A 26,699-nucleotide genomic window follows, 5' to 3' on the forward strand; every position below is an offset into this window, starting at 1 on the left:
ACTTCCTACCTTGATTCTTTCCTCCCCTTCCATGTGGAATCAGTCACCAAGCCTTACTAATTCTCTTCTGATTCTCTTCTAGCTTTTATGTCCAGCTCCCCCCTCCAACTCCCATTGCATCACTCAAGATTATATTATTTCCCAGGCCGTCATGGCTGTCTCCTATTTGCACTAAGTGCCGCTCCCCGCTCACAACCAAATAAATTTGCTAAAACCTGATTTGAGTCAGGTCATTCTCTTTGTATGCAAAATCCTTGCCATTACTTATGGAACTAAAAATACTGTTTTCTTAGCTTGATAGTCAAGGTTTCCATGGTGACAGTCCTGTATCCCAACATTTTCTTTTCATAACTCTTCTAGGGCTACACCTTGACCCTCTAAACTGAATTGTTCCCTAGTCCCTACAGATATCTCATGTTGTACTTCCTGCTTAGAATGAACTTCCTGCCCCAACATTACCCACTGAACATTGTTGAATGCTCAACATCGAACACGTCCTTCAAGACATCTCAGATGCCATGTCCTTTTCAATGCAGCCTTACTGATTTCTCCCTGTCTCCTCCCTGAAGAATTACACTTTGAATTTTCGTCGGTCATTCTCCTTTTATTTTGACTGATATCTGAATAACAAGGCAGAATAAGCTATGTATATTCGTTTGGTGTGCAGTCTTAAGTTGTAACTCCTTGATGGCAAGTACCATACATGAATTGCTAAATTTTGTACCCCTGCAGATGACTGGCACAGTGCTTCAAAAAATAGTAGGTGCTTGAAATGTAGTTATGGAATTTAAACCACACTGCCCAGTGGTAGACCCATCAAAGACCCCAAATTACAATTCGCGTTTGATTGCTTGTTAAGCCATCTACCGGAAGTGAAGTTGTTTTTTGGGTTCTGTCTTTTCCATTCAGTGGGCCAGGTCTATGAGTAGAGTAATCTGACAGCAAGATAGTGCTCTTCTGAACTGTGCATGTTCTTGCATCTGTAATGCATGGCTATGAGAGTTTACATCATTTCCAAAGAAAAACTTAATAAGTAACCAGTGTTTTCTGTGTATTTAGAGCAATAGGCAGTGCCATCTTTGGATACTGTTGCTATGACTGTCCCTCATCCTTAATACCTTCCAGACTTATCGCCCCTAGGATTGGTAGTTCAGGGGACCCCCAGTTAGTGATTATCACCTCTCCTGGTTCCCCTTCCAATAAAAGAGTGGAAAGATGAGTTAAGTACTCACTCTGAATCATGATTGTGATTGTCGAAACTAGTCTGAGTTATTGTTACAGAGAATAGCCCTTAACATTTCCCAACCCAGAGCCTAAATGGCTACACCACCATGTCTGCCATTATTATTACCATCATCATTGTCTTCATCAGATGATAAATCCTTTCATTATAGCAGTGGCTGTGGAAAGGAATGGAAAAATTAAAAAACTGAAACATCATGCAGCATATACACATCCACTTCCTCTGGTGCCTTTTCTTTCATATCAGACTTCACAGAATCAGGCCGTGTTGGGAGGGAATTGGCAGAGCTGTGGAAACCATGGCAGGACTGGGATGAGATGAGGTTCGGTTTTTTTACTCTCACCGCTGGGGCTGTCTCCCTTCTTGCCTAGTTTCTTTGCTGTAGACTGCTCTACACACATACATATCCACATATTATTAGAAAGTCTGAAAAAAAGAGAGACTCTCAGCATTTACACATGTAACTTCTTTGTACACTCTGACCATCTAATGAATAATGTGAACATGGATATAAATGTAAAATTTGCCATATTGAGCACTTGGCCTTCATGCCAATTTGTTAAGGGCTGATTTTTCTTCTCTAATGGACACAGCCAGTGTGGTTGAATGACTGTCCCACTGGAAATAAGTTGTCCCTTTGGATATATTATTGACCTTTTGGAAACTTCTCTCTCCTACGTATTCTACCCTAATTATTTATTTAGGTAAAAATAAGTAGTCAACCCATTTTACAGTAACAGTGCATAACTTTTTGGTTACCTGGAATTTGGACTGGCTAGTTAGGAAAGTGTCCCGCCAGGTATTCGGGCAGCATCTGCTCATGAATAGTGAATAAAAAGTCTTTAGGGAATTTGAACTGGCAATTTTTTATAGATCTTTACTTTAAAAAGGTTTTGGAGAAGAAGTAGACTTCATCCCCAGATGTCAGCACTTCTTAATATTTGAAGGATCTTTTGAGTGAAGCAGTTTATTTAAGAAATGACATTATCTGCAGCCCAAATAGGAATCAAAATCAGATTTGACTGATATAGTAACTACTGCAGTCTAATGACTATGCATGCTTCCTCCCTTCCTCCCCCACTCCCTCCCTCCCTCCCTCCCTCCCTCCCTCCCTCCCTCTCTCTCTCTCTCTCTCTCTCTCTCTCTCTCTCTCATGTCTTCATTATAATAGCATCTGCACACTGTGTTACAGATGCCTGGGTGCTCTGGAGAATGTCCCCAAATATGATTTTTTTAAACCAGGGAAGATGTGACTTCCAAAAGTCTTCATGAGCTTCATAATAAAATTGGGTGAAAACAGCACACGTAGCTATTAAACTGATCTACATCTCACAATAGATATCCTGCCAGGGGCTTTATTTTGGGTTGTAACTTTTTGTACTTTAATTAAATTTTCATTAGAATACCATGAGAAACTACTCACAAAAAAATTGATCTAGCCCATATCTTTTATCCATTTTTTGTATGTGGTAAGTACTCCAGGGATGTGTTGAATGAATAAAAGCATTTTATATTATGCTTATACCCTAAAGGTGGAGATACCTTCTCGTACTCCAGTCCATTCCATCACTGTGGAAATGGGATCATTAGGTCTTCTTGTTGTGTCTGCAGGGAGTTGCGAAAAAGAAACAAACAATAATATAGAAATAACAGATATTTCAAAAATAACCCTGTCAAATCCAGTCCCGAGAACAAGTTTAATTTAGAGCAATTTTATTTAATTCAGAAAGGTGGGAACATGGGAACATGTAAAATAGCCACTGAGTATCATGTTGCTGTTCCTCGTTCTTCTCCTATAAGATGGTGGAAATTACATCCACTTGTAGGTTACAGGGATGCATTCCGTAATGATGAAATGAGATTAATCGGCAAAGGTATGTATTTACAAAGAAACTACTTGGTGCTGGGATGAGTGAGATGTAGAGACTGCCTTTAGAGACCTTACGGTTTATTCAAGAGATATTTACTGAGTATGCACCAGGTATTTAGAGTCAAGTAGGGGAGAAATGAATAAACATGTATATTTTAAAATATTCATTGCCATACAGACATAAAGATGAAGTGAGATGGATGTTGAAAAGCAAGTTTACCTCCAGTTGATATAAGTGCCATTCCTTTCCAAGTGGATGCAGTGAAAGCAGTGATATTGAACTTGATTTTTCTCTCTTTGGGATCTTACAAAATAAAGCTATCAAAAGAACTGAGCTCAAAATTCTATATTTGTTCTATCATCCAATATCTTCCTGCCTTCCATTCTCCTGTAATATGGGTTTATGGGTCCACCACTTAAATACATTGTGACAGTATCTAATCCATTTGAAAGATTTTTAAAACCTACGGTGCTGGGGGGTCTGTGAAGAAGTGCACTTTTTTCATAAAACAAACATGATTTTGATGCTTGGAGAATACAAAATGAGTAATAACTTCTATTTAAAGGTAGTCATAAAGGAACTGAAAATGCCTAGCTCTTTATTTGCCAGTTTAAATAATGTTCTGGTAAAAGCAGAGGCATTTCAAGTTAGTGTAGGATTTTAAAAAATTAAGTAGAATATCACTCTAATTCTTAAATATGACTTTATAGAATCAATCATTTATCATAAGGATATTATTATACCTGATTTAATATTGTGAGCACTTGTGAACATCAGATTCTGCTAAGTCTTTCTTGCATCTTTTCCAAGAATTCCTCAAATACTCTTTTTGTATCATCTATTTCCCCAAACTCCCTTTAATTTGAGGCTTCCTTCTGAGCTGCGTGTTATTATTGCAATCTGTTCCCTATTTCCTTTTCTCGCTTGGTCCGGTTTCATCAGAGTTTCCTGCTGAAGCTGTGATTTCTGCAGGTTCTGAAACATGGGTGCCTCATGTTAATTTGAAGGTTGTGTGGAGGGAAATCTTGGGAAGCAAGAATAAAATAATGAGAGTTCAGAACCAGGCATTGGGAAATGTGGAAAAAGGAAGGTGGAAACTGTAAAATACAGCAATATGCAGGGACACAGAGGGAGAGAATTCTCCTGCTATTTATTTAAAGAATAAACCCCATTTTTGATGGAGGTTTTATAAGATAGTTTTTAAAAAGGCAACACATCCTAAACTGCAAAACTCAAAGGTGATATAATTACTAGCGCTTCTGACATAAGTACCAGATTTGCAGTTAAACCATATAAAACCTCCTAGTTCAGTTAAAGTCGTGGATATAGATTCTAAATGAAAATTCGTCACTACAAAACCTAATACTTTAAGATTTTTGTTCACTTCTCAGGATAAATACAATGTAAAATCTACAAACACTACACTGGGAAGATTGAACTGTAGAAATAATTTGTTAGAAACATTGCAATTTAAAGCACAGTTACATTTATCTTGGATCCCTGATCATGAGATTGTGGCTTTTCATAAATATCATTGGAATAGAATTTCAGATCTCAAGCAGTGACAGTTATAACTTCTTAATGCAATTTATGTTCTGGTAGTTTCAAAATAGTTTTGAGGATGCTATTCAACAGTCCTTTGAAACACATTGATCAATTACCTACTATAGGAGGGACACTGCAAGTCAATATTTCAGAAAATAAAAAAGCATGTTAGTTGTGTAGGAATTAAGCTTTTAAATCATATCTTCCTTCTCTACCCCAGAATTCTACTTGATCTGAATTGTATATTGATTAGGTAGAGCGTGTTGGCTTATCTCATTTTCACAGACACGTGCTAACTAAATACTTTCCTAGGACCCTGGGGTAAGTTTTTGATGGAGGATATCAGAAGCTGCAGTCCCTGTCTTCTATGAAATAACAAGCTGAAGAAGCACAGGGTACACCTTCCATTATCACACGGTTTGTTACTAAGTGATATGGGTTTCACAGAGTCACATTAAATACAAAACAAGCCCTATGTGGAAAGACCAGCATTAGATTGTAGACTAGATAACATTGCTACTCCACATGTCAGTGGGGGATTCTCCAAATGGGAGGCAATTTATTCTTTTGTAAAATGTATTAAATACCTATTATTTGTCAAGTGTTGTTCTAAGTACTAGAATACACAGATGAAAAATATCCCATGGGAAACCCTGAATCTAGTTAAAGAGATAGACCTGTGAGATGGTAATTGGAATGTCAAAGTTTTAGGACAGCACTAAGCACAGAGTGCTTTGGAAAGACATATATGAGTCACCTCGTGCAGGTAGGTAGGATCACAGGAAGCTCCCTAGACTGGATGGGAATGGAGGATGAGAATGAGTTTTCCAGGTGAAGACGGCAGGTGGCATGATGGATGTTTTAGGCAGGGAGCGCTGTGGTCCTGAGGCTGGTTCTGAGAAAACGTGGTGGCACAATCAGGGGGCAGTGAGAGGTCCTGTGTGCAGTGAAGGTTGGGGTAGAAGGAAAATGGGGGAGCTGGAGCAGTCGTCAGTATCAGGATGTGAAGGCATCAGGGAGCTACTGGTGCATTTCAGTCAAGAGCACAGCATGATCACATTTGCCCATTGGGAAGATTACTGCAGTGATGTGGCAGATGGACAGAAGGGGAATGAAACAGTGGGCATGGAGACCTGCTGAGGTAGAATTGCAGGTGAGACACGCTAGCATCATAGTAAAGCACTGGTGATGTGGTGGAGGATGGAGGGTACACACGAGGTAAGCAGAGGATGAGACCAAGAAGACTTGATGATAGGTTGTAATTGGAGTTGGGGGAGAAGAAGGAGCCTTCTAGATTTCAGAAAATAGAAAAAGCATGTTAGTTGTTTAGGAATTAAGCTTCTAAATCATATCTTCCTTCTCCACCCCAGAATTCGACTTGATCTGAATTGTATATTGATCATCTTCTAGATTTCTGGTTTGGGTAACTGGTGGGTGACATATGTTTATGAAGATGGGAAATACAGAAGGAGGTTTAGTTGAAAGAAAATGAGATCAGTTTGGGGCTGTAACATTTAAGACCTTTTGGGATATCAAAATGGAGATGTCTGGTAGGTACTGGGCTGTAGAAATCCGGTACATAAGAGTGAGATTTGATTCTGTAGACAGTGGGAAGCCAGTTGAATTTAGGAGGAGCGACAGAATGAGGAATGTTAATTTTACATAGCTGTGTAGGCTGCACCGTTGACAAAGATGTCATTAGGAGGCTGTTGCATTAGTCTAAATGAGGGAAAATAAATGTTTGAACAACGGTAAAGGCAGTAGGAATGGAAGGGTGGGGTGACTGGGAAGGAGAAAGATGGGGAGATTGGTGACGAGTGCCTTGTGGTGTCATGATGTGGAGAAGCAAGGAAGACAGCAGGTTTTGGGGGGAAGACAACATGTTCATTTTTAGAAATATTGACTTTGATGTGCTAGGTGAGCATCCAGGTGAAACTGTCCCAAGGGCAGTTGGAAATGTGGAGTTCAAGTTTAGCTGATTTCAGAGAAGCACATGTTTATTAAGCATCCAGTGTTGTGATGGGAATAGAGAGATAAATGAGCGATGGCCCTACTCCCAAGAGGCTGGCTACCCAACTAAGCTGGAGAGTCAAATTTGGGAGCCAGTTGCAAATAGATAAAGGTAATTGAAGACATGAAGTTGAGTAGGGGACAAAGTTTAGGATTAGAACTATGAAGAGTAAGAGTGGAAGATGGGTGTAAAATCAGGAAAATGTGTGGAGAAGAAATTGGAGAGGAGAATGTTCTGGAGGTCAGTGCCCCGCACACAGATGGCTCATACTTGTCAACTACTGGGGAATAAAAGAGTTTCAAAAAGCCAGAGCTAGTTAGCAGAGTGAATTGCTGCTGAACATTAATGGTAGATAAAGAATGGGGTCTAAGGATAAGACTCTGGGGTCAGAACTAGGGTTCAGATACGGTGTCTGCTACCCTTGGAAGCCGCATGGCCTCTTCGTAACTTAGCCTCTTTATGTGTGCCTGGAACATTCTTGCCCCATATACTCCATTGTTTTGCTTCCTCACTTTTTCAGGTTCCCATTAAAATATTACTTCTCTGATGACTTCATCTAATAAAACAATTCAGCTGTATCTCCCTATTCCCTGACCCTACTTTCCTTCATAGCTTTTATACTATATTTTTTCAAAGAAAAAAAATTATATATACTTTATGACTATGATATTATTTATATGTACTATAATAATATTTATATATACTATATTTTTGTGTATATTTATTTATTTTTTTACTCTCTTCCCTATTAAAATTCACTCAAATGTATGTTGAGTGGTAAATCAGTGAAGAGAACCCATTTTGATAGGTTGCCCTGAGGATGAGCTGAACTAATGTGTATATCAAGTGCTCAGCGTAGCGCCTGACAAATAGTTAGGACCTGATAAATGTGAGTTGTGGTCATTTTTATAATTATTTTGGACTGAGAAAAAGCCCTTTAATCCCGAGGATGGCCAGTCAGGAGAGTGGTGAGATTGCGAGCGCGGGGGCAGTTATGGAGGGGAGGGAGTTGTGAGGAAGGGCACTTGCTCCCTGGAAGGGGTCAATCTTGTCCTCTAAGGCAGAAGGGAAGGAGAGGCAGTCCTGGAGGGCTCTGCTGCGGAGAACCCTGTGGAGGAGCTGGGCCGTGAGTGGCCAGGTGGGTTTCGAGAGGTTTCGAGGAAGCACTCAATGCGTGGCATGAAGGACTTTGTGGGGACAGCAGTTTGCAGTAGATAATGGTCTGAGAGGTATTGAGGCTGAGAAATGAGATTGCGGAGAGTCTCAGAATGGTGGATTTTATCCAGTGGACAAGGAGTCAAGGTTTCTGAGAAGGATGATGGCATAATAAAAGCGATGCCATAGGAAGAGTTGTCTTGTTTGGCTGTAAAGGAAGGATGAAAGGAGGGGAGGGTTCAGGTGGACCGGTGAGCTGAGGAGACATTGCTGTTATCCAGATTTTCAAAAGGATTGGCCAGTTGGGGAGGGGTGTTAGAGGGGAAGAAGATGAATTTGGCAGAGTTCTCGTGGCATTATGGGTTGTCTTTGTAACTGATTGAATGTGGGTGTGGAGTTGGGTGGGAGATCGAGGAGCTGCGGGGTCAAAGATGTGCACATAAGCAGACTCCATACTCGACTTAGGGGTCTGAGTAAAGGCCTTTGCATTTGATGATGGGAAGCTATTATCTGGAAGACAGAGGAAGGAAATTGTGTGTGTCTGTTGTGTGTGTGTATATGTAGGACCAAAAGTACTACGTTCGACATTATATTTGGGGCACTAGAGGTGTACCCTGGTAAGGGGAACACCAGGTCGTTTTGAATATCCCTTTTATCGACAAATGAATTGAGACTCAAAGGGGTTAAGCAGCGCACCCATCACCACACAGCTAGTGATGGGAGAACAGGGATATCAACTAAGGCAATATTAACTGAGACATTCTGGCTGCACAGAATATGCCTGGATGGGGCAGGGCTGGGGGTGAGTGAGGAGTGGCCCTCTGGGCTGACCTGATATTGTTCTGGAAGGGTTGGGCTCAGCTCAGCAGATACAGTGTTTACAGCCCTGTTTTGTGGTACATGGAGTTAAAGGGCAAGTGACCTGACACAGTTCCATGTGGATTTCTAGATCATGTCCAAGGTAAAGATCCAAAGCCAGTACCCAATTCAAGTGATGGTGCATGGGAAAAGCCTTGATACCCAGCTTTGTGGGTTGGGAAAAAGAACCATTCATGCTTGAAGGGTTTGAATGAAAACAACCTGCAGGGCCTCCCTGAGCCTGAGTTGAAGGGCTGATGGAAGTGATTGATGTGGGCAAGCTAGTGGCAGGTGAGGGTCTGGGCAAACTGGGCATTGGAAGTGCCGTACACAGGGACGCTTTTGAAGGATGTGTAGTATCCCATGCAAAGGTATGATTTTGATTCGGAGAGCATTCTACTTGCATAGCTGCCCTCGCTCCACTGCCTCCCCTCCCTGGACTACTTGATTCTGCATCCACATCTCCCACCCACCCTGTGGACACTGGGCACAGGCGATCTTGCTGAGACTAACCAAATGAGAATATATGACATTACTGCAAGCCGTGAACTTGCAGTAATGTCATATATTCTCATTTGGTTAGTAACACATGGGAAAAATCTGAATATGTTTTAGGGGTCAGAAAACAACTCCTAAAGGGAGCGTAAATTAAGTTGACACCTGAATGATACTTAGAGGTAGAAACAAGATTGGATAATATACTTGAACTAAAAATGTCCCCCCACACCCCGCCAAAAAAAAGAGTGAGAGACCGAAGATAAATGCTGAAAAGGCAGATAGGGCCAGATGGTTGAGTTTGAGGTTTATTAAGGATTTGGACTTTATCCTAAGGGCAATGAGAAGTGATCAGAGGTGTTAAGCAGGGGAACGAAATAACCAAATAACTACATCACATCTTCTGGCCTTGGACCGTACACTCAGCAAAAAGTGTAATGCAGTTATCCCAATGACCAGCAAACTGTTGATCTTGCCTTTTTGGCATCTGAAATTATTTTCTTGTTCTGTCTTATTTTTTGTTTGTTTACTTTTCCATTTACCTTTTCTCTTCTGCCTTGCCTACCATCTGAAATCTGATTGTTGTCTGTGATTTAGAACTCTTTGCTAGCCATGTAGTGTCTAGGTCAGCAGTCTCCAAAGTGTTCTGAACTTGTACCCTATCTGTAAAAATATTTTGGGCATGTACTTTCATTTTTATAGATTTCATCATAAATTATACACATACTTCAAGAAGTGTGCATACTAATTATTAGTAAAGCTTAACTTCTTTCTTTTCTTATGTAATAATAAGCATTCTGGAAAGAGTAATGTCAAACCCAAAAGGTTTCATCCCGGTAACCTCTCATGAAGGCATTTCTAGCTATTCTTGACTAGTACAAAGAGAAAAGTGTAATATACTCGAGTTTATAGCCTAGAACAAAACCGTGAGTGGCAAAGAACGATGTGCAGTTGTCAATGGTTAACTTCCACAAATACTTATGTGTCTGCTTTTACAGACATCAAGTGTTGCAGAGGTAATGCTACCTTGCAACGTTGTTATTAACTATTCACCCTTCCTCAGTACTTCGGGCCAGTTGCAGCCATTCCCATCCTAACTGAGAACTTTTCTGTACCGTTCAGACTCTTCTTTGTCCTGATTTGTTTCTGGCATACTCTTACTGCATTCTGAGTTTTCCACTGCTTCATGCATGATGGATGTTACAATTCCAGAGAAGGCTCAATCTCTGTCTACATATACCCCAAGGTTACACGAGACACACGTGAGCTAGTGTCCAATAAATTGAAAAAATAAAGCGGAAAACTCAATGCAGAAAGAGTATGTTACAACAGTATAGCTTATCAGCACTAACATATGGACGTTTCCTGAGTCAACCACAGAGAGCTCACCTGTTATTATTTCTGTTTCATGAACCCATGCAGTGTGGGTCTGACGCCTGCTGATTTGCGGGGAACCTGAGTCAACACTGTCTACCCAATTACAATGTGCAATTGCAAACCCTTTAGTGGAAAGGTTCCTTCAGGCCTTCATGGGAAGGGATAGTTTCCATCAAGAAAGGGCTGAGCCTTAAATTTTGAAGAGTCTGTAGGATGTGCACATGTGTGTAACTGGTGCTCATGGGGTTGCAAAGAAGTGAAAGATGAGATCTAGTTGCAGAGGATGAGCTACAGTGACATGCGAAAGCCACCACAGTCGTGTGTGTTAACATTCTCATTTCCTGTTAGGCTTACTAATGATTTAAACAGACACCTTCAAATCATGCCTCGGATTTGCTGACTGCAATTCAATCCTCTGGAATTTAGGCTCCATGAGCTTAGAGATGGGCTAATTTGTTCACTGTATATCCCACGCTCCTTGAACAGGGCCTGCCCGTAGTAGGTTCCAAATGTTTGCGGAATGAATCAACTATCACAAAAACCAGCAGAAGAGAGAGAAAGGGATTCCGAAGTAGTTAGAACAGCCTGTGCCAAGGCCCAGATTTTTATGAAAACTCAAACCACGTCCAGGAAATGGTGAGAGGATCCAGGTGGACTGCATATTGGCGTTGTGGGGAGATAGACCCCAGAGTGAGGCTGGAAGGGTGGATGGTGGTAGATTGTTTCAAGCCATTGCATTTTTGCCTGGGGGGTTAAAATTAAAATATGCAGGCAGTGGGGGGCTATTGAAGGACGTTAAGCAAGGGAATGACTCTTATTTGTGTTTTAGGGAGAAATGATGGATGTAATTCCATAGACATCAAGGGGGCTGGTTAGAAAAGTAGGGCAGACAGTGTGGAGTGGGAGACCTGAATTAAAGCAATGTGGCAGGTGGAGACAAGGTGATAGGTTCAAGAGTTGTGTAGCAGTAAGTCACTAAACATTGGAATGAGGATAAGAAAAGTAGGAGTCGAGAAGCTGTCCACATTCTTAGCTTTAACCTTCAGTGAGAATCCTTGAGGATATGGTTGTCTTGGATTGAGATACAGGTAGAGAATGTAGGAAAAAGCCAGCTAGCAATTGAAGGTATGTGTCTAGATCTCAAAAGGGGCTAGAAATACAGATTTAGGAGCCGGTGGATTGCAGGGAAGGTCATGAAAACGGAGGGAATCATTTAGGGAGAGAACAGAGCTCAGCTTGGCATCTTAGGAGACAGACTAGAATCAAGTGGCTGTCCCCGGAGGAGGCACCAGCGAAAGGAGTCAGAGATGGATCATAAAGGGAGGAGGAAGCCATGGCAGCCACGGGAAGGAAACTTTTCCAGTACTTGGTCAATTATCTTAAGTGCTTTGCGTGGTTAGGTAAAATGAGAACCGAAAGGATTTGGCAGTTAGGAGGTTGAAGCAATTTTAAGTGGGGCAGAAGCCAGATTGCAGTGGGTGTGGGTGTGAGCGAGGAAACAAAGGAGAGCAAGTGTAGGCAACTCTTGTAAGAAGTTTAGTTGTGAAGGAGAGGGGGGAGGTGGAGCAGTTGCTTAAGGGAGTAACTGCTCACAGATTAATTTAGTTAAACAGGAGAAATTTAGGCATGAGTGTAGGCATTGACCCTGCAGTGGAGAGCAGTGGCCTGAAAACACAAGAGAGAGAATCATTCTTCTGTTATATCACCATTGTGCCTTGTATATGGCACATAAAGCCCTTCTGCAATTGTCCATTGACATTTGAACTACTTGTAAAAATACAGAAAAGTATAGAGATTAATAAGCCCCTGAGGATTTCCTACCCAAAATTGATAATTAATAATTTTACAAGATTATTTGCTTCCAGCCTTCTTGACATGACAGCAACAAAATATTAACAATAAAGTTCACAACCATTTTGTCACCTTCCGTGTTCCCCTTCCTGTCCCCTCTTTCGTGCAGTTACAACCAGTACCATAGATTTGGTGTGCATCCTTCCAGTTTACCTTCATATCCTTTTATCTGCAAATGTAAGTGTGCATGAACTGCGTGTCATACGTTTCACGTGTGCCTTGTTCCTTTCGGGCCGCTGTAAGAAAATACCACAGACTGGGTAGCTTATAAACAGAAATTTGTTGCTCATGGCTCTGGAGGCTGCAAGTCTGAGATCAGAGTGCCAGCGTGGTCTTGCGGCGGCACTCTTCTGGGCCACAGACTTCTCCTTGTATCTTCACGTGGCTGAAGTGGGCTAGGGAGCTCTGTGGGGTCCCTCTCATAAGAGCGCTAATCCCATTCATGAGGCCTCCACCCTTATGGCCTAATCACATCCCCCAAACCCCCCCTACTAATACCATCACACTGGGGGGTTAGGATTTCAACTTATGAATTTGAGGAGGGAGGGACACGGACACAGACACAGACATTCAGACTACGGCAATGTGCATGTTTTAAAATTTGCACAGATAGTGTATTTTAAGGCTTGCTCAGTTATTATGTCTTATCAGGAGATCTAGCGGCACTGATGGATATAGTTCACTCTTCCTGAGTGCTGTTATTTGTGCAATATTTTATTGCTATGTCTGTCTCCCCTAGGAGACTGAGTTCTTCTGAGCCAGGGATAGTTTGTTGTCATATTTGTATCCCCCGTGCCTAAATATCTCTTGTCTAAATGAATAAGTGGGCAGGTGGACAGGTGGGGCTTGAGAAGGAGTATAGGGCGGTGAGGCTCTTCTCTGAGACAGCAGGGAAGAAGTCAGCTTTTGGGAGGCCTTCATACTCTACAGGTTATTCTGTGAAACAGAAGGGACTGTCATTTTCTGAGAAGGGAACGGAGATAAGCGTTTGAGCAGTGCGGTATAGATTTATAATCTTTAGCTTAATGGGGGGGAAGATTATCCCAAATAGTTACTATTTCACCAAGAGTCATATACTTTCGGCTCACTTTATTTTGCATTTCTGAATGACCGGAACTAAGAAGACACCAACTAGCCTCTGAAATATTGATTTGTCAGACATTCTTCTTTGCCCATTTATATGTTCCTTTAGCATTGGGTGGAATTGGTGGCTTGTTTTTTGGCTACAGAGTATTTGGTGATTTAATTCAATGTGAAGATTAAACAGCAATTCCAGGAGGTATGGAAATAACTCCAAATAATCAGCAAAGGTAGTCAGAGAAGGATGAGCTCACAGAGGGCTAGAACGACCAGAGAGGAAGGCTTAAGGGATGGGCCTCTTGAGTTTGAGAATTGGTGGCATTTGGGTAATAGAAGCAGAAGGGAAACGTATATCAAGTGGGTTGGCAGGTTGAGAAAGGGGAGTAGATAAGGCACATTTGAGGGCCAGTGAGCAGGCTATTCTGTTGGTAGAGGATTAGTAGAATTTCCTTTGTATCTGAGATCAGAGAGTAATGGGAAATCGTGGTCCACAGGCAGTGGGTGTTGATGGAGGGGGTGGGGTAGAGGCTGGCAGAGAGTAGGGGAGCAGCTGTCAGAGGAAGAGGGAATTGGGAGAGCATCTATTTCATTGCACTTGTACTTAATCTTCACCTTGAGTGATGATAAAAAATGGAATTGAGTGTGATTGAATCACTTAAGGCATTTGGAAGTAGTGTCCTTAAATTTAGTTAAAACTTGACTTTCAGGTTGTAATAACATTATGACATACAAAAAAAGAAATCCCTCCTTCTGTCTTTGTCATGTTTGGGGGCGTCATTACATGGGATTGAGAAATGAAACCAATGCAGTATTTTCCTCTTCTAGTTTATAGGACTCAACCTCTGACTCACTGGCATATAGCAAATGTCACCTTCCCTCTGTATTCACCATTAATTTTGTTTCTCTCTATTCCTGATCCCTTTTGCACTAGCCAACATTAGTAGGTCTCTTAGTAGTTTGATCAGTCATTATTTATATTATACTATTCATTTTCATGTCATTCTCTACCACTAGATTATGAATCTGCTGTCTCATTTTTCTTTGTATAGCAAAAACATTTGGCACAGTAAATATTTCTTGATTGAATGAAGGGAGAATTGGCTTCAAAATGTATTTCCTGATTAATCTTAAAACCATGAAGAATATAACAGAAAGTACCTCTTTAAAGATGCCGAATGGAATGTTAGGAAGAGTTTCCCTGGTACCAGTAAACTTCACTGATTCACCAAATATTTATTGAGCATCTGTGGAGTGTCTAGGGACACAGTAATGAGAGAGTCAGACAAGGTCCCTGCTGTCAAGCAGTGTAGAATGTTTTGGAGGAAGCCAGGTAATAAATAGGTAAGAAAATATCAGATAACAATACATGCTGTGAAGGAAGGAAAACAGCATGATGGACCAAGAGTAATAGGGTGGCTACTTGCAGCTGATTAGCCAGGGAGTGCTTCTCTGAAGAGGTGAGCTATGAGCAGAGTCCTGCATCAGAAGACAGAGTCGTTTATGTGACTACCTGGGAGGGAAAGCTTTCCAGACAGAAGACACAGCTTTTGCAAAGACCCAAAAACATAATATGCAGTGATTGTACAAAGGGCAGATAGGAGGACAGAGAAGTTGGAGTGTAGGAAGTAAGGTGGAGAGATTTAAGATGAGTCAGAAATGTGGGTGGGAGCCAGATCATGTGGGGAGGACCTTGGAGGCTAGAAGAAGGCATTTGGATCTGACTCTAAACGTGATAGGACACAATTATGAGGGCTTTATGAAGAGAAGTGACAGGAATATAATTTACATTTTAAAAAAGAGCACTCTGGCCAATTTATGGGAAAAGAATGGTGAGGTAGAGAGAATGGAAGCAGGGAGGTGAGTTAGTAGGTGGGTGGTATCCCAGGCAGGAGATGTACTGGGTTTGGGATGTCAGTGGAGAGAAGTAGGAGGAGTCAAGATCTACTGTGCAAGTAGAGTTGACAGACTGGCTGATGAGTTGAATGTGGGGAATGAAGGACACAGAGGCAACAAGGATGACACTTGGCCTGAGCTACTGCATGGGTGTTGGTATTACTTATTGACATGAGGAAAACTGGGGGAGAAGATTGAGAGAGGATTGAAAAACTAGGAGTTCAGTTTTGGATATGTTAGGGTTAAGGTACCTCTTAGACATGAGTGGAGATTTCAGGTAGGCAGTTGGATATATGATAGGTTTTAGGGTAGAGGTTAGGGCTGAAGATATAAATGTTTGAGTCTTATAATATACATTTTACTTAACATTGAACCAGAATGAGATCATTCATGGCAAAAACATGCATAGGAAAGAGAAGGTGAGAACTATATCTTGGGACTCCCAATATTTAGAGGGAGAGAAAGGAAGGGCCCAGCAAATGACACTAAAGAGGTCAGAGATGGAGGAGACAGACCAGGAGTGTGTGATATCACAGAAGCCAAATAGGAGGGAGTGATCAACTGATTCACATGCAACTGAGAGTTTGAATTAGAGAAGTAACAAATAATTTGTTGAATAAAAGAATAAATGAATAAAAATGAATGAGTATAGTATTAAGGGTAAATGAAGTAACATCAGAGAGACTAAACAAACAATACTTAAGCCCTTAAAGGTAAGTGTCTTTCAAGAGGACTTTAAAAGTTCACTTATTGGAGAGGCAACATGTATGTGGTCTGAGTTTATAAAATTCCGTAAGATGTGAAAAGATTAACCTGGGGTAGAATTAGACAGCTTCTAGGAAGCTGCTTTTAAAACGAAGAAGAGGAAAGGTATGGTAAAATGCTTGGCAGGATTTCAACTGTAAATTTCTATTGCAATCTACAGTCCACTGATAACTAGTCAGTTAACGCTCATTTAGTTTTAGTGCCATGATAGTTGTTTCGTCTATTTTGGTATAGTTTTGGCCATTTGTATATTCATTAAAAGTTCTACATACTACATAAATTGAGAATCAATTTAAAGAAAAGTTACTACTGTGTTAAAAGAACAGTTTCAAGAAGGAGAGATAACAATCTGAAGTCAGGATTCAGTGAGAATTTATCTTCATCATTTCTTTCTGTTCTTCGAATGTGTGTCCTTCTCCTGTATCCTACACGTATGATCAGTTTGTGAATTAGGCATGTTTTTAACACACGGAAATCTCAGTTATGACATCACTTATAAAGTTGACTTACTTGTTTATATAACAAGAAATATGGTGCCAGATTCTCCCATTCTTCTACCATCCCTTGTTTACCTTGCATTCATTGCTTCATGGTCACAAAATGACTTACACATTTTTTAATTTAATTTTTATTTTATATTGGGGTATAGTTGATCTACAATGTTGTGTTAGTTTCAGGGGTACAGCAAAGTGATTCAGTTGTACATATCCGTATATCCATTCTTTTTCAGATTCTTTTCCCATATAGATTATTACAGAATATTGAGTAGAGTTCCCTGTGCTATCCAGTAGGTCCTTGTTGGTTATCTATCTTATATATAGTAATGTGTATATGTTCATCCCAAACTCCTAATTTACCCTCTCCCCCACCTGTCCCCACTGGTAACCATAAGTTTGTTTTCGAAGTCTGTGAGTCTGTTTCTGTTTGACTTAACACATTTTGAGGTAGAAATAAAGGAAAATATTTTCTTTTATTAAAGCATAAGGCTTCACATATACCCCCACCCCAGTGAATTCACTCTTTAGGTCTCATTTGGCTAACTGGAGCTACAAGGATGATTGGGAAAGTGAGTTTTTGGCAAAAGGCTCGGGGATCCCATGGTTTATCTAGATAGACCAATCATGATTCATTCCCAGAGCTAGGAATAGTGCCATCTTAAATGTAATCATATTTCTGTTAGCAAGGAAGAAAGGGGAAATGGCTGTTGGGTAGGCTAGTGATGCTGAGCGCTGTGGTTCATTCACGTGACTATCCCACATTCATATCAAAACTTCTTCCCAAACATAGGTTTAACTTTCCTCAAGCTACATGGCCATCCTGTCCTTGAGAGTGACCACACCCAGTTTCATCCAGTTATCCATCTGAGAAATCCAGGATCTCTGGGTAACTGATGATCTTCTCAATCATATCTGGATATAGAGTTTTATAATCGAGCAATCTAGTGAAAAGTTAAGAGGCCTCCATTATTCTGATACAACCGTACACACAATTAGTCTCCCACTTAGCAAAGGAGAGGATGGGAAGAGCACAGTCGTCCACAGGCTGCAGCACACACATCTTGCTGAGCAAGGATAGAAGTGTTAAGACCAAACTCTCTACTGTAACAGTGGACTAAGTTCTTTAGTCATCCATTGGACAGTTTAGGTGATCTGCTCTCTGGAAGGATCTCTTTTGTCCATCATTCCCCTTGGCCACTGGTTCTGCCTTATAGGTTTCTGTTGGTATTTCTCTCTTTTTTTTTTCTTTTTTTTTTTTGTGTGTGGTACGTGGGCCTCTCACTGCTGTGGCCTCTCCCGTTGCGGGGCACAGGCTCCGGATGCGCAGGCTCAGCGGCCATGGTTCATGGGCCCATCCGCTCCGTGGCATGTGGGATCTTCCCGGACCGGGGCACGAACCCGTGTTCCCTGCATCGGCAGGCAGACTCTCAACCACTGCGCCACCATGGAAGCCCAATTTGTTTTTCTTTTTTTGTGTGTGTGTGTTGGTATTTCTCAATGGTTCCAAATGAGATAAATTGTAGGTAAGGTTGCCCTTCATGGGACTGCACAGATATAGCAATACAGGTCCCACGAAGTGAAGTCAAAGGATCGCAGAATCAGCTTAGGGGTGGGTGGCTAGTTTTTGGATTTCCTTGGCAATATCCTTTCTTCAAATACTTAGTAGGCTTCCAGTCTAGTTTTTTTTTTTTTTTTTTTTCCTGAAAATTTCGTGCTCTGATTACATAGTTAGTTATCTTGCCTGGAAATAGTGTTAAAGTCAGAGGTTCCTTATCTTTTACCTTAATGGCCTCTACCCTAAGAAAGTGAAGCTAATTTTAAATGAGAAGCACCGGTACTGTTTCTCTCTTGGTTGGCAGAACACCTTACCATGGAAGTGCATGGGAAAGGACTCATTTCCCCCATCTTATAAGCCCTATCTCCTACTAGGCTCCAGTTTCCCCACACCCCTCACTTTATCATGATGTACCAAAATATACTTTTCTTCCAGCACAACTCCAAATTATAGGACTCAAGAGTGTCCAAAATACTTCTTTTATCATTGGTATCTTTCCTTGATTTTTAGTTCTTCTACTCTGATGTAGATTCATTTCTCTTATGGGACAATTCTGAAGGCTGCAATATCTAGCCAACCTCCTTACTTTTTCCTAACATTACCACCTCAGTGGGCATAAGATCTGTAAACCAAGGTAAATCAGGTGACAATTTGGCCAAACATTCTGCCACCACCTGATGAGGGTGTCACATGTCCTAGCCTAGACCTCCTGGCTCGTCCCTGTTCTTAAACCGACTCCATTCAGCTAATTTGCATTTTAGTGTCTATACCTGTAGCACCCTATTTATAAGAACCAAATTCTTTGTAAGTTAGTGATATTTTCCACCTGCAAGGAATAGTGTCTGCTATATCCTAATAACAGAATTTGAGGTCATTTCTGGGTGAGGGTTTTATAGTTGACTATTAAGAGAAGCTACCGTAAGACCTCTTGTTTTTGCCAACCCAGTACACATTCACTCTCCTTGTCATTGCAACTTGATTTTATGTGAGGATCTACCCTTCTCTTATTGGATATAGTTTTAATAAAACTGTCCCTAGCGATGCTTCATCCTCCCTGGCAAAAGGTGACATCTGGCCTAAACTCTACCCAATCAGATGTTGCATCTATGGAACAGGAATTTTGAATAGAATGACACATCAAGATTGCATATGTGGGTTTAAATCTTAGCTCTGTACCTTAGTAGCTCCTTTTTTTTTTTTTTTTTGCAGTACGTGAGCCTCTCTCTGTTGTGGCTTCTCCCGTTGCGGAGCACAGGCTCCAGACGCACAGGCTCAGCGGCCATGGCTCACGGGCCCAGCCGCTCCGCGGCATGTGGGATCTTCCCAGACTGGGGCACGAATCTGTGTTCCCTGCATCTGCAGGCGGACTCTCAACCACTGCGCCACCAGGGAAGCCCCCTGTATCTCTTTGAAGTGGGTCAAATTCTTAACTTCACTAAGCCTTGGTTTCCTCATGTGAAAAATGGGAGTGATACTGGTTTGGAGTATATGTGTGTGTGTTTCTATTTGAGTTAAATGAGTAATGCATATAAAGTACCAATACACAGCAGTCATTACTATCATGAATGTCCTGACCACTCTAGTTGGCATGTAGCGGATGGACCACAGGGGCACAAACCTGAAGGAAAGAAGCCGTATGAAGAGTCTGCTCACCCATGCAGCTGGGAAATTGCAGAGGGCTCGGTTGATAAAGGTGGATGAGGAGATGACACAAGGGTAATTTCCGACGTAGGGAAGAGAATTTATAGTATTTCGTTGACTGTTTTGACTCAAAGATGAAAGAGAGGGGAGAGCTTTGATACTGAAAACAAGAAGGAAAATCCTGACTCCTGATTGGTTCCAGTTCCACTCCAGACGGAACTCTGGCCAAGACAAGCTGGGTAACAAATAGGTCATTTGGGTTGTTATTTGTGGATTCTCAAAGCCCAGCTTTCCCTAAAATAGCTTTCACTTTGATTTCCAACACTGTGATCCATGCTAAATGCTGAAAGGTGGTGGGGTTTTGAAAATAATAGACTACATATTCTGTATATGACTTTTTCTTTTTATAGGTAGAATAAGATGTTGATGGACACTACACAGATGCTGTGAAATATTGATTCTATTTAAAGGAAAAGTGTAATGGGTTAGGGAAACATGTAATCATTCAGAATCTCTGCTGAATGAACCCATGCTTTAAATTGGCTAGGTACAGGCTGACAAGGAAATAAAGGCAGTGGTTCTGGGAAAAGAAGTCTGAGATTGCTGATGACAGCGAGACTTTTCTTTTCCTCAAACATTTTTCTCCAGTATTGATGTTTTCCTGTTACTTTCTATACAATAACAAAAGCCGGACCGTAGCATTTTTCTGAGATATAATTTTCATAACTAGATAAGAAATATAGGGGGTTTCTATTGGTTAATCTGGAAGTTCCACAAGGCAGTGCTGGAGGGAAGCAGATATTTTCGAAATTAGATATAAGTGCCTATCTCCATGCACATCTTGACTCCTAAATCCATCGAAAACCCAGAAATAACACTCTGGTTACTGGCCCTGTGAGGATGGAAGGGTGTTTAACCCAAACATATGGAACCAAAGCTTCAAGGACACAGTGAATCACACCACCTGAGTCAACTGGTAACCGAAAGCTGTGTAGCTCAGAATTGTCAGTGTAGAACAGCAGCCGGTGCTGTGGGCAGCGGTCTAATGGGGAAAGTTCTCTGCAGGGAGACAGATAAGTGGAAAGCCTTGCACACAAACAAAATGAAATCCACACCTGTGGTTGTTTACAGAGGGCAGACAGGCCCACAGAAAAGATACCGTTCACGTGGTGGAAAGCACCAGTAGCAATTTTAGCAAAATAGAAGAGAATATAATATAAGAATGCCCAATGGTAGGCTTTGGAATTCAGTATTGGGTATTAACAAGCTGCGGTTTAGACAAATCACAGAGATGGTCTACAAGTCAAATACCCTATGATGTCACTTATAGGTAGAATCTAAAATATACAAATGAACTTATTTACAAAATGGAAACAGACACGTAGAAAACAAACTTATCTTTGATGAAGGGGAGAGGGGGTGGGACAGGGATAAATTAGGAGTTTGGGATTAGCAGATACAAACTATGTGTGAAATAGGTAGAAAATAAGGTCCTACTGTATAGCACAGGGAGCTATATTCAATATCTTATGATAAACCATAATGGAAAAGATTATGAATGAATCACATATGTGTGTATATATATATATATATATATATATATATATATATATATATATAATCAATGAATCACTTTGCCCTATACCAGAAACTAACACAACATTGCAAATCAACTATAATTTAAAAAAAAAAAAAAGAGATGGTCTGCAAGTTGTGTATCCTAGCACCTGTCACTCTGCATGGCACACTATGTATTCCTTGGTGTTTGTGGAATTGAAATCAATGTATTCACGTCATGTGGACAAATTTTTACACCTCTTTCCAAAAAGAGGTAGGAAGGCAGTTTGAGGCTGTAAGAGGATAATCAATAAAAGGGTAAAAAACAAGGCTGAGAGCCAGAAAGACGTCTTGGATTTAAATCCTGGCTCCTTTAACTGTTTGACATGAGCAAGTTATTTCTCCTCTTTGAACTCTTAATTACTTCCAAATAGCTGTATTAATGCTTACCTACCAGAATTGTTAAAAACATCAGATGAGGAACATATGCAGAGAGTCTTGCACACTGTCTGGCACATAGTAGAATCTCAATAAAGGTGAGTTTTGTCCTCATATGTTTCAATTACATGCTACCCTTTTGGACCCTTTTGGAATGTACCTATTTTGGATTAGTTTAAAGCCAGAGTCGACAGCTGTGCGTCTCTGGCCAGTTTTATCCTGTTTCTGTAATTAAGATTTTACTGCGCCACAGCTACGCTCATTGGTTTATATATTGTCTATGTCTGCTTTCGTGTTACCCCGGCAGAGTCGAGTAGTTGCAACAGCATCCTTACAGCCTTGCAAAGCCCAAAATACTTACCTGTCTGGGCCTTTACAGAAGACGTTCACTGGTCCCTGGATTCAAGATTCAACTGGACTTCTTTCCTTTCTTCTGGGCATTGTTTTCATATGTGTACCTTTCAATCTGCTTTCTATTTGGATCTTCTAAAACAGGAACCTTTTTGTTTTGGCAGCTTTACCACTCAGCTTTAAGCTCTGTATGTAATTTGTTACACAGTTCCTAAACTTTCATTCATTCATTCATTCAAAAGAGTTCTATCAAGGCCTTGGAGGCAGTGCTGGATGAGGAAGGTGAGGCCACCCCTGTTGTGGAGCTCAGCTGGAACCCTGCCCATCTACACAGACAGACACGTAAACAGAAGTGTGAATAAACAAACCTCTGAGAAAATTAACACATGAATAATTTAAAAGGAAGCTGATTTTAGAGAGACGAGTGTGATGAACATGTGAAATCAAGGTTGGCAGAGGAGGATGGCGGCAGCCCTCTCTAGGGAAATGACGTGATCAGAGGCTTGAATGAGTAGGGACAGCTCGGCAAAGACCCAAGGAGAGAGCCTTCCAGGCCAGGAGAGGGTGGAGCAGAGGCCATGCGCTGAAAAGGAGCTTGGTAGGTTCAAGGGCTGAAAGAAAGCTGCTGATGCCAAAAGTGTGCGGGAATGCTGGTATACGTGAGGTCGGAGAGTATATAAAAGGCATCTTTTAAAGGATTTTGCATATCATGTTGTAGCAGACTGGAGTGTGCTCTCCCCACCCCGACCCTTGTGCACACATCTAAGTAGTGATCAAGTTCTGACCATTCCACATCCTTGACATCTTTCAGATCCACCCTGTTTTATCACCATCTTCACGGCCACCAGCATCTTAACCCCTGGATTGCACCCAGTGTTTGCTAATGGACCACCATGGCTAGTCTTCCTCCTTCCGTCCTCCACAATGCCGAGTGCATGAGAGCTGGAATTCATTCCCCTGCTTAAATCCCTTCCTTAGCTTTGCCCAGGCCTCTGCTGCAAGCTCTGGCCTCTGCTGGCTCCTCTGGTCTTGTCTTCCTTTTCTCTCTACATGGAACCCTTCAGTCAAGTCTCAGGATCTAGTCCTTAAACCTTTCCTACATCTAATTCTTCCATTCCCCCCACCCCCTTTCCCGCTCCTTATATTATTTGGCCAATTCTTACTCGTGCTTCAGTTTAAGCCCAAGTGTTTTCTCTCCTGAGAAGCCTCCCCCCACTCCCCAGGCTGATGTAGAGCACTTTCTGAGCCTCTGTTATACTCCAAGCATAACCCATCAATACTCCTGACCTCTCTAATCCCTCACCCAACCTTCCTGGTCTTTGTAGCGCTTATTGCCATGTGACATGTTATGTGTATCTGATTACTTCTATTATCTCTCATCTCTCTTACTAGAATTATGGCTCTTTGATAGGTAGGACTTTGATTTTTTTCAGTGCTAAATCCCTGTTACAGTTCTTGGCAGAATAAACAGCTCCATAATTTTTTTTGCTGAATGAATGGTCTAAGTCACCATCATCTCCTGGACTATTGCAGAGACCCCGCTCTTGTTTTCTCTAATCTAGTCCCTACATGGTATTCAGAGGGGAATTTAAAAAAATATAGATAGATAGATAGATAGGCAGGCTATGGACTATATCAGAAGAAGTCAGTGTTTCTTATTGTAATGAAGGGAATATATATTATGTCATAATATAATACGTACAGCACAATATACAAATATCTCTCTAAAATCATCTGTTCGCAGTCTGTCGCCCTCACCATCTTTTTTCACCTCTGCTTTCTCTCTAGTCTCTAGTCACATTGGATGTATGACTACTCCCTCTAGTCCTTGGCTGTGCCAGGCTTCTTTTGGCCTCAGGGTCTTTGCACGTGCAGCTCCTTTAGGCTGCACATGGATGGCTGGTCTTGGCACGGCCAGCAACTTCTGTGCTTCCAGTGTCAGGTTATATCCCACTTTCTCAGAGACCCCTTTCTGTAGAGCCCTCCTCCTCCCAGCATACTCTACTCTTTCACCTGCTTTATCTCCTTCATAGCTCTTACCCAATTTGACTTTTAGATTGTGCTTACATGAGTGTTTATTGCCTGTCTCCTACACTAGATTGTCACCTCTGTGAGCACATGGACAAAAACCAGAAATGATTTCTTCACCCTTGTATACCCAGTGCTTAGCACAGTGACTGGTGCCTAGGAGGTGTTCAGATATTTGCCGAGTAAATTAATGACCGGAGCTCCTCACACTACCATAAACATCAATCAGATTCTCCATTCCCCGGGCTAGATAATAAACACCTGGACTGCAGGGACAATACCATAATCACCTGGTGTCCCCCAAACCGATAACAATATTCAGCACATAGTAGGGACCCAATAAATATTCATTATAGATCATAAAACATGACCATGTTGAAAAGTCAGGTATGTGCTAGATGAGCGATAACAGAAGTAATGCTGCTGTTGTAGTTACAGCACTAGTCAGTTGCTGGATGGAAAAGGGATAAAAAAATGGTACCACCTCATTTTTTGTACTCTAGGAGATCTTTGGGGGTGAGTTGGTGCTTTGCAGAGGTTGCAGAATTGCTGAGAGGAAAATATGCAACTGCAGATGTAAAGAGAATTATTATTTGAAAGAGCAGGGACTAAAAAGATAGCATTTGGGTCAAACAGACAATAACAATAAGGAATCCTTGTCTGTACCAGTGGGGGACTAGAAGCCTGTGATTGAATTGGGAACCATGACAATGATATGATTGAATTAAAAGACAGACCCAGCCCCAAGTACTAAGGAACCTAACTATTGCTTATGATATTAGGCAGGGATCTGGCAGACATATATGTGCTACAAATTCCAGACTCAAGATGTGTGGTGTGTGTGTGTGTGTGTGTGTGTGTGTGTGTGTGTGTGTGTGTGTGTGTGTTTGTGTGTGAGATCTGTTTTAACACCAAAACTCTCACCTACTTTCAGGACTTAGGAAAGCTTTTAGAAAGCCCACGTCAAAAAGTCAACTTGGTGTATCTCAGGATTGGAGCTGTAAAAAAAAAAATATATCTATTCTCTCTTTCAAGCTCAGATGGTTTCATTGCATGGGTAGAGATGCTAGGAAGTACTTAGTCAGTTAAAATGAGAGAATCCTATAACCAATTTTCCTTTTCTCCTTAGGCCATTAAAACTTCGTAGACTATGTAAATAGATGCCACCCAGTGTAGAGAAAACCAGCATCTTGTCTAATTGTCAAGTACAGGAGCGTTTGCAGTAGATGTTAGGGGCTGGAGACCTTTTTATAAGCCTGCCTTATTTTAAATCTTAATTTAAAAAGCAGTAACACCTTAGGAGAGACTATATTTTGAGCTACTTTAAAAAAGAAGCCCTTTCAATGTGAAAGATATAAAAACTGATTCTTAAAAAAAAAAAATCATTTCTTTGTTTAGTCAAAGCTGTCAGCTCATTGCATGCACCAAGAAAGCTCTAAACAGTCGATAAATAATTTCTTTATTATTCACTTTTCTTTTGAATATGTTTTTAAAAAAATGGATAGCAGATTTCAGCTAGTCTTTAATTAAGGCCTCTTATTGGCCAAGCAAGGGTAAATCATAGCAAATGAAGGGCTTCTGCTCTTTAAAAATATTAATCACTTAACGAATGAGCTTAAAAAGAACAAAGTCAAGTTCAAATCTACATATAATGATAGTTCATAGGACATTTTCCAATCTTCTGAGGAAAAGTCAATTAAACACAGAAGCTCTAAAGTAACTGGCTGGATAATCAAATTTCATTTGCCTCTTAACTCAGAGTGAGCTAGATTAGAGAGTAATGAAAAGCCTCCCTTAGATAATTTAGTTCCTTATGGCTTTGATTTTTCCCAAATTGCAGCTTTACTGAAGAGCAGGCATCTGTAGATTCCATGCTTAATCATGGTTGTTTTTAGAAATAAAATCTGTAATTTCAGCATGAATTTTGGGGGCATCTCTGGGGCTTCACAAACAGTTCCTAAATAAGACATATTTAATTCTGTGATGAAACTAGGGGACTTGATCTGTAGAAGCATCCATTCTGCTTTGGCTTGATTTTTGGATGATCTTGAAGAGATCCAGATTTTCATGAGAAATCATTTAAGCCACTTGAAATAAAACACTCTTCTACATGTTGCTTGTGTGTTCTTTTCTTTAAAAGTTATTTTTTTGAGTGTAAGCTGACATTATGTGGACTTTACAGATAGCACAACTCGAACTGATGTTGGGGACTGGAGCTGTCGGCTCTGCCAGTCATAAGGGAAGATGCGACCCCACATCTCATCCTTGCCTCCTCGTCCTGGGTGGCGTGGATCGGTGTCTGGGCTGTGTGTTGCCGGGAATGCTGAAGTTCCTCTGAGTTCTCCTGGAGGCTCTGTGCCCTCCCTCTGCACTGCTTTATGCTGTCAGAGTAGAGACATCTTCATTCCTTTATTCACCAAATATTTACTGAGTCCCTACTCAGGGATAAACATTGTAATAAGAGTTGGAAATACGAGAGGTAAGCCTT

At 41.1% G+C, this 26,699-nt stretch overlaps 1 protein-coding gene across 2 annotated transcripts in view; it reads left to right on the forward strand.

Annotated features, from left to right (window-relative positions):
* Positions 1–26,699, forward strand: part of KCNIP4 (potassium voltage-gated channel interacting protein 4) — a 1,208,103-nt gene that overhangs the window by 5,132 nt on the left and 1,176,272 nt on the right. The window lies entirely within an intron of this gene.

This window comes from Kogia breviceps, chromosome 6 (assembly GCF_026419965.1).
Source record: "Kogia breviceps isolate mKogBre1 chromosome 6, mKogBre1 haplotype 1, whole genome shotgun sequence".
Taxonomy (NCBI): Eukaryota; Metazoa; Chordata; class Mammalia; order Artiodactyla; family Physeteridae; genus Kogia; species Kogia breviceps.